The 9,194-nt window shown below is 41.5% G+C and overlaps 1 long non-coding RNA gene across 1 annotated transcript in view; it reads right to left on the bottom strand.

Annotated features, from left to right (window-relative positions):
* Positions 1-380: 380 nt before the first annotated feature.
* Positions 381-9,194, bottom strand: part of Gm5860 (predicted gene 5860) — a 37,428-nt gene continuing 28,614 nt past the window's right edge. The window contains exon 3 of the long non-coding RNA NR_040659.1: positions 381-731. This is a non-coding gene — a long non-coding RNA (predicted gene 5860). The remainder of the gene's footprint in view (positions 732-9,194) is intronic.

Below are 9,194 nucleotides of genomic sequence, written 5' to 3'. Positions count from 1 at the left end.
GAGGAAAACTCAGTTTCTATCCCTTGTAAGAACTGTGAAATCGGCAGTAGAGTCTTAGGGTTACCAGGAGGATGCTGAGAAAGCATAAATAGATTGTTATCTCCCTTTGCTGATGGTTCTGCTTACTTTCTTACAAAGTACTTTTCTGTTTTTGGCCTCTACTAATATCATGAAAATGTTAATGGAATTGCTATTGGAAGCTGTAATGCCATGATACACAAGAGTTGAGACTATTGGGAACAGTTTGGAGCCACAACGTTCTAACTCTGTTGTGTCCGGCCAGCAGACCACAACCTGGGTTCTAGCCTGGAAAGGCATTTTGGAAACCTGGAAGAGAAGAGGGGCTAGGTGTCGAGAGAAAGAGATGTAGCCAAGACAGTTACTCTGATCAAAGCTCAAATTTTACTGTTGTGACACTCAGTTATGAAGGAAGGGGGAGGGGACCCGATTCCCGCCGAATAATCTCTGGTCCAGTAGAAAGGTGCACGTGTGTGGCTCCGCAGGTTCCAGCAGTGGGCATGGCAGAATGAATGAGCAGGAAGCTCCACCCCTGAGCAAGCAGGTTTCAGGCTGGGGGAGGGGAGACTACATAACTCCTTCAACTTGACTTTTCTTTAGATAGTGATGAGAAAGTCCGAGAATTAATAGAAGAGCAAGAGAGTTGGAGAGGCTTGGAATCTCATCATTTACTGTTTTGTCTTTGCACAAATATACTTTCAATATCTTTGTGTCTAAAAAGAATAAAGAGAGTCTCAAGTCAGAAATAGCTCTTCCCGTCAGTACTTGGTATTTTATTTCTTAGCTCTTTCAGAGTTTCTCAAGGGATTTTAACTATATTTACCCCTCCTTCCACCCCTCCCAGATCCATTCCCCACTTTTGACATTCCTAATTTTGTTGGTATTTTTTTTTAACTCCCAATACCACTTTTTGATGCCCACATTCTTGGATGTGTGGTCTTTCATTGAATCGTGGTTGACTTACCAAGAGCTATATACTCTTATAGGAAACTCTTCCCCCTTCCCAAATTATAAAATTTGGCAATATCTTGTCAGGTATAGGGAGAATTTGGTATCCATCTCCCCTGCCCATGCTGGTATTTGGTTTGGCTTGGATTTGCACATGACTCTTGCACCCTGTCACAACAGCTGTGAGTTCATGTGTACAGCTGCCCTGCTGTGTCTAGAGGGTAATCATTGCCTCTAGCTTTTACATTCTTCCTGACCATTCTTCAACAATAATTGCTGAGCCTTAGGGGGAGGTGGTAGTATATATGTATTAGGGCTGAAAATTCTTCTGTCTCTTATTTGTATCTTGGTCAATTGTGGGTCACATGTTAATTGTTACCTCTTCATTGAACTTTTCTAAGCCCCAGATCCTCTTGTGTAAAAAAGCAGTCTGCCATCTTCATATCTTTCAAACTGTTGTCTTTATAAGGTTTTGATAATGCATGCAAACTGTTGGATATATTTGACTATATCATTTTATTCATTTAATTCAAAATCTTTGAAATCTTTTCTGGTCTAAACCACTCAGACAAGGGAAGGGTTGAGGTTTTTAAATTTACTATCCATGTACATAAATATACCAGGACGGCAGAGGATTCATAATTTCCCTTAGCTTTCCATTATTAAGTTAGAGTCACCCACAGTCCTTTCTTAAAGTCATTTAAATCTGAACCCGTCAAACAATAACTTTAACATATTTCTGCCCATTTTTCTTGTATTTGGTTTGTGGGACACCATACATGAAAAGCAGCCTGGTGATGTAGTAGTTTTGCTGAATTTCTTAACTTCTTTCTTTCTTTCTTTCTTTCTTTCTTTCTTTCTTTCTTTCTTTCTTCCTTTCTTTCTTTTCTCTCTTTCCTTTCTTTCTTTTCTTTCTTTTCTTTCTTGGTTTACAGATTTATTTATGTGGATTTTTTATTAGATATTTTCTTTATTTACACTTCAAATGTTATCCACTTTTCTAGTTTCCTCGCTGAAAATCCCCATCCTCTCTCCCCTCCCCCTGCTTCCCAACTCATCCACTCCCACTTCCTAGTCCTGGCATTCCCTTATACTGGGGCATAGAATCTTCCCAAGACCAAGGGCCTCTCCTCCCATTGATGGCCAACTAGGCCATCCTCTGCTACATAATGAGCTAGAGACACGAGTCCCACCATGTGTTTTCTTTGATTGGTGGTTTAGTCCCAGGGAGCTCTGGGGGTACTTGTTAGTGCATATTGTTGTTCTTCCTATAGGGCTGCAGACCCTTTCAGCTCCTTGGATACTTTCTCTAGCCTTCATTGGAGACCCTGTGCTCTGTCCAATGGATGATTGTGAGCATCCACTTCTGTATTTGCCAGGTACTGGCTGAGCCTCACTGGAGACAGCTATATCAGTCTCCTGTCAGCAAAATCTTGTTGAAGCCCAAATGGAAATCCAGTCTGGACCTTATAAAATATACTATCTAATTTCTATTGGCTATGATTTTTCTAGACCTTTCTAGTACCTCTTGTCATGGTCTTATCCTTTAATCACATGGTCATGTTGACATTGACATATGCAAACTCAGACACAAGTCATATGGGTTTTCATTGGTTGCCACTGTTTGTGAAATCTATTTACAAAATCACAAGTAACTGTTCTAGTCAGATTTCACCAGGAGATGATCAGCTGATCAATCTGAAGCATGTGTACTGCTGTGCTCCAAGCCCCCACTTTCTGGCTTTGTCACACTGAGGTTCCTTAGGGCTGTCTTTCCAGGGAGATGACACTGAAAGACTAGACACATTTGTGAAGCACCATGGAAATTAACAATGAAAAGAATGTGCTCCCCCTTTGTGTAATTGGAAATACCCGTTAGCTATGCAAAAGTAGGGAAAAGAAAGGCAGCCTTGGCTCTAATCTTTGTTGTTACTTCAGTTGGGAGGGAAGCAGGGAGATTCACTGCCCTACCGGTTTAACAGAGAGACTGGAACTCTGTCCATCACCTGCGGGATCCTTTCTTGTCTTGGCTTGTTTTGGAGCTGGAACAAGGACTGAGAGTCTTAACCCTGTTTAATTTATGTAGCTTCAGAAAGAAAGGTTGTCAGGGCCCACTTGATGAGGAAAGGGGAAGAACGGCAAATGAGACTGGGGACATGTCTGAACTTCCTCAAGCTGCGCTGTCACCCTGTTCATCAGGTAAGAAGAAAAACAGATTAAAGCGAGGCCTTTGTTTCCAAATTCCAGCCTTGCAAAGGATGTATTATGATACTCATTTCAAAATATGGTTACATCTTGAAAGCATTTTTGTTAGAGAGGCATATTATCTTTAACAATGAAGCAAGGAAAAAAGCTTGGTTCTTTACAGTAGACTCTTAAAATACCTTTGCACACACACACAGATATATATATATATATATATATATATCTTTTTACATTAGCATTCAGAAATTCTTGGCAGGAACAATAGGCATGGTTCAAAGTTCACCTCATAATCATAAGCAGACTTTTTCGTCTCCCCCTTTAGTTTTTTTTTCTGTGTTTGGAGGGGGTGGAATGAGGGGAAAAAGGGGGTTACGTTTAAACATCATTCCCCCAGGATGAGGCCTAATTTCATAATAGGATAGTTTTATTCAGAGTTAACTACTTTGGTTTGGGCTCCGAATGATAATGGTAGAAAATATAAAGTAACATTTTAAAAGCTCAGACTGAAACGCATAGCGCAGCTTAGTGAAAGCATATGTTGCTGGTGGGACCTCACAACCGCACTCCATCGCGCTCTTGCCAAATCACGCTAGTTTCTGGAGCTCCTATTTAAATTCCCCCAACAAGGCTTACAGTACAGGCTCTAGGTTTCTGCTTCACAGTATTGAAAAGGTCCTTAGAAAGCTTGCCCCTGAAGAACCAACTTCTCCTTGTCTATGTAAAAATTCAAATTAAGGCTAGTATTCAGTTACAGAGTTCAGGACTTCATGCCACCGACAAGAACAGAAAAGAACATCTGCTCTTGGCACTGCTCTGGGTGGTGACAATGGCCATAGTTCTGTGCATGCGCACACAGGCTGCATGCCTGCCAAAAGAAGAGTTAGGCTTGATGGCAGTCAGCCTTTGCAGGACCCTGAGATGCCACATGATCAAAACCCAGTTTCACAGAAAGACATTGTTCAAATTACTTCGCCTGTGGCTCCTTTTCTCTAAAAGACTGAAAATACTGCGTTACTGTTTCAGTGCTCCATAAAACCTGGATCCAGGAAAGACACCCTGAACCCGAGTGTTGCCATTATGTGTGACAGTGGTCACTTAGGAAAATGGCTTCTTTGTAGTCTTCTAATATGTTTAGTAATGGATTGATTGTTTTGTTTTGTTTTTTTACTGTTGTTATTTTTTCTTCTTTTCAGGCTTTGTTGAAATTACTGTTTATGATTTTGATAGTTCTCTCCTGGCACCTCTGAATTCTTTACAGTTTAATTATCATATCTATCACTACACTGAATAAGGTAATTATTCTACCACACACAGGCCTTTGATACTGTTTACCTATCCACATTTAAAAGCAGACTGCACTGAATAGTAGGCTTGCAGTAAGCTTGGAACTAAAATGACTTAGAAATCTTTCTGCATCTGCAGAACTACAGAAAATAGAGATATGACCTGGATCCATGCCTCAGAGCCATGCATACACAAAGTTCCCATGTCTAAACTCCATGGATGCACACACACACACACACACACACACACACACACACACACACACCCCACACTCTTTTCCTGTCCCATACTCTGTTGCTGCATACACACTTTCATCAGCTGTTGTTCTATAGCTCTAGGGTTTGGCTAGTGGAAGTATCTATCTCTGAAAAGAATGGAATCGCAATGTAGCATTTGACTCTGAGAAATGGATTTCTATAGGGTAATAGAATCCACCCTATGACCCAGAGTGCTGCATACTGAAACACCGCTCTACATAAGCACAGTGTGTTTAGTTGTACATGATCCTGATATTTATTTCTAAGTTTTCACACCACAGCTGCCTTAAACTTTATCACCCATGAGCTTGTTTGTTTGTTTGTTTGTTTGTTTACAATTACTGGAGATAGGAGGATGGCGATTTCCCCCCATGTATACCTCCCTTCTTCATTTGGGATCTACTGATCCTGTAACCTCTTTACCTTGTTTTTGTTTTGTTTTTTTCTTTCTGCTTATGTCATCAGATCTCTCATATTTTGCTTGAATTTTCCATAAAGTCTAAACACTCTTTGGACCAGTAGGTTAACTCTGTGCTCATGGGCACAAGCTGCCTAGGGGGATGCGCCGGATCTGCGGTTTGAAGTGACCCACTTCGCTCTTCAGTTTCTGTTCTTCATCGACAAAACTGGGATAAGAGTCATGCCTGAGAACCCAGCAAGTCCCTGCACATGGGCATAGAAGGACATTCCCACGGCAACTCTTACTACTCTACTGCACACCGTGCTTCTGCTAGCTACACAGCCTGAAGCTGTGTCTCCTTAGCCAAGTGCTCTGTGCTCTATGCCTTTCAGTTCTGCCTACTAGGTTCCTGGTCCTCTGCTACAGGAATGAAAGGTGATGGGTTCTTGTTCCTCTTGCTAGGAAGAGTGCAGATTTGTTTTCAAGTTGAACTTGTCTTTTAAGAGGCAAAAAAATGGTAAGTTATCTTTTTTCCCCCTGTGGATGACAAATGTCATCTGATTCCTATTATTGGAGCCTTTCCCTACTCTGGTGAGGCACACTGTACTTAAAACAAGCCATACTTGTGAAAACATTTTTCAAATATTGAATTTCCTGAACTGTCTTTGTCATTGTAATGCAGAGATATGATGTCTATATCATTTTCACAGGAGACAGAAGGAGACCGTTTTAACATTTAATGTGTAAAAGGAAAAAAAAAAATCCTGAAAAATCCCAGGCCAGGAAGCACCACTTGCAAGGCCCTATGTACTCAGCAGTGCCTCTAAGGACCTCTGTACACTGCCCCTATAGTAAGCAGTTGTACTTAGCATGCAACTGAAGTGAATGTTGCTAGTAGCCAGAGGTGTGCAGCATACCACAGTTGCAGAAAAGACACCTAGTATCTTTGATTGGGCTGGGTGTGTATAACTTACTGAGCTGCAACAAAAGATCAATAGGTTCATCAAAAGAAAGAAAGCATGGATTCATTATCTTTACAGGGTAACATTTGTTTTCCTTCGAGTTTTGTCTTCTAAGTACTGACAAACTCCTCTTTCTCTTCTATTCCAAAATAGCGATTAAATTCTAGATTCTAGGAGAGCGGGCTCTGCAACCACAATGCTTGGGCATGCATCCTGGTGCTTCTGCCGGACCGCATTGGATGTTTGTGTAGGTTCCTAACTCCTTTAGTCTTTAGATTTCTTACTTGTGCTCTGAGTCAATAGTAATAGCTTACTGGGCAGTGTCACGGTAGTGAAACAAAACTGTATGCTGCTGTGATTCAACTAGAGATTACCAAAGCAGTCACTGTTATTAAACATGGACAACATTGATCATCATCTCTAACCGTTAGTTTACTCTTTAGTCTACAAACTACTGGCACGTGTTCCTTCAATACTGCAGGGTACTGAATGTTTGAATGGCCTCTTCCTCCCCCAAATTTACCTCTCTTCTTACCTCGGTTTATTCTGTTACCAGGTGTCTTAATATAAATAGAATTCTGGTCTCTTCAGCTGTTGAGAGCTTTTGGCTTTAAGATATGCAGGGGCCCCTTGGTGTTTCTCACGAGTTTGTTCTAGAAACATTCTATAGATAGCAACTGTGGAGTCTCTTATATAATCTGGCATACCAGTCACAAAATCCCCCCATGTCTTGCTCAAATCTTAAAATCCTGTCTACATTACTTTAATACTCCACACAGTGTAAATGCCAGTGAATGACTGTACACGAAGCAGAACAAAGTCCATGTATATTCAGTTCGAATGTTTTTTTTTTTCTTCACATATTGTCATTCCCAGCTAGTTAGAGCTGTGAACATAGTAACAGCCCACGGTGTGAAGAACTGATGCACTTTTCAAAATCCTCTCTGTGTTGAGACAACTTCAGGAAAACTTTGATTCTTCTTTTTAAATATTTTTATTAGGTATTTTCCTCATTTACATTTCCAATGCTATCCCAAAAGTCCCCCATACCCTCCCCCCAACCCCCCTGTCCACCCACTACCACTTTTTGGCCCTGGCGTTCCCCTGCACTGAGGCATATAAAGTTTGCATGACCAAGGGGCCTCTCTTTCCACTGGTGGCTGACTAGGCCATCTTTTGATACATATGCAGCTAGAGACAAGAGCTCCAGGGGGTACTGGTTTGTTCATATTGTTGTTCCACTTATAGGGTTGCAGATCCGTTTAGCTCCTTGGGTACTTTATCTAGCTCCACCATTGGGGGTCCTATGTTCCATCCAATAGCTGACTGTGAGCATCCACTTCTGTGTTTGCTAGGCCCTGGCCTAGTCTCACAAGAGACAGCTATATCAGGGTCCTTTCAGCAAAATCTTGCTAGTGTATGCAATGGTGTCAGCGTTTGGAGGCTGATTATGGGATGGATCCATGGATATGGCAGTCTCTAGATGGTCCATTCTTTTAAGAACTTTGAATTCTTATGTGTGCTGATCCGTGATTACAGTCCCACTGAAAACTCAGGTGACGTCTAGCTCCCCACGTGCAGAGCTGAAGATTGGCAAGAAAACGGGGTCAGTTTGGCCAGACCATGACTCAGTTAAAGAGCTTGGCTTGTAAGAAGGTGAACTGTCATCTGAGCTTGGATGTCGTCCGTGAGGGTGAAATGCTTACCCTTCAGAATTATGTTGCAACCACAGGTGTGCACTGCAGATATTGTGGGTAAAACTGGGTAAATGGCCATCCTGTGAGTTTGTATTACTGGTATCTCAAATGTTTCTAAAGATGTATTTATTTTATGTTATATGTATGGATGTTTTGCCTGCATGCATGTGTGTGTATCACATGTGTGCCTGGTACCCTTAGAGGCCAGAAGAGGATATTGTACCACCTGGAACTGGAGTTATGGATGGTTGTGGGTTCTGGGAATTGAACTGGAGTCCACTATAAGAGCAATATGTGCTCTTAAATGCTGAGCCAGCCCCATTTTCTGGTATTTTTAATGTAATAAATCTCCCCAAATATAGCACTAAAAATCATTTTAGTACCATTGTGCTTTTGTGAGAGTTCAAGGACAGCACATTTGTCACTAAACTTGACTCCATGGTACCTGGATCTTGGCTGGAGATAGTGGGATAACTTGACTGGGGCAACAGTTCTGGTGGTCAGCTGAGCTCATCAGTTATTTAGCAACTGACATTTGCTTTGGTTAGAATGACACATCTCTAATCATCAACACAGGGAAAAAACACTGCGGAAAATGTATACACATACACATATCAATAAAAAGTGGGAGCCAATAAGAGCAAATGTAAAAATACTAAGCCAGTAATAAAGTATGCCCCCAATCACGTGATGGTGTGAGGATAATTAAAAATTGAAAAATACTCCAATTATAAATAATGATAAAATTCCCAACACAATGCCTAAATTCCCAACACAATACTTAAAATGAGCTCCAACTGAGACATTTTCTTGACCAAAACATTACTAGTTCTGCATAGAGCTACAAAGTTAAAACTGTGAGGTAAAGAGAGGGCTAACCTTGCAGTCCCTGTATATGTCACTGTAAGAGATGTGGCCATCACAGCACCGGAGAGCTGGATTTGTAGTTAGCCTGTGAGCCTCAGGCGTCTCTGGAAGCTGAGGCTCTGGATAACAAGGAGATGAAGCATACCAGAGACACCACCAAACACTGAAGAGGAAGGACCCAGGCCTTCTCATGCCTTTAGCATGAGATATTCCATGACCTTGTCCTCGACTCTTGTTCAGACTACTTTTCTTTGTCCTCCCTTCTCTCCCCTTTTCTGTTGCCTCTCATGTCTAAAACGTTGTTTAATTTTAAAGCCCCTGAGGTATAGCTTGGCTGCTGCTCAGAAGGAAAAGCCTCTTCCATTTAACAGGAATACAGGTGTCTAACAGCAACAATCATTTTCTACAGACTGCTCTCAGAGTTAAAATGAATATTTACAACAAGGACTCAAGAGGAGGAGTGCTTGACTTTTAAGACGTTTTCTCTGTCAGGCCTGGTGGATCAAGCCTTAGTGCTAGCGCCTGGAGAGCAGAGGAGATGGAGCCCTGTGAGTTC

The sequence above is a fragment of the Mus musculus genome, chromosome 4 (genome assembly GCF_000001635.26).
Source record: "Mus musculus strain C57BL/6J chromosome 4, GRCm38.p6 C57BL/6J".
NCBI classification, from domain to species: Eukaryota; Metazoa; Chordata; class Mammalia; order Rodentia; family Muridae; genus Mus; species Mus musculus.
The sequence above is the reverse complement of the archived record's forward strand: the minus strand, read 5'-3'. Positions and strand labels throughout refer to the sequence as shown.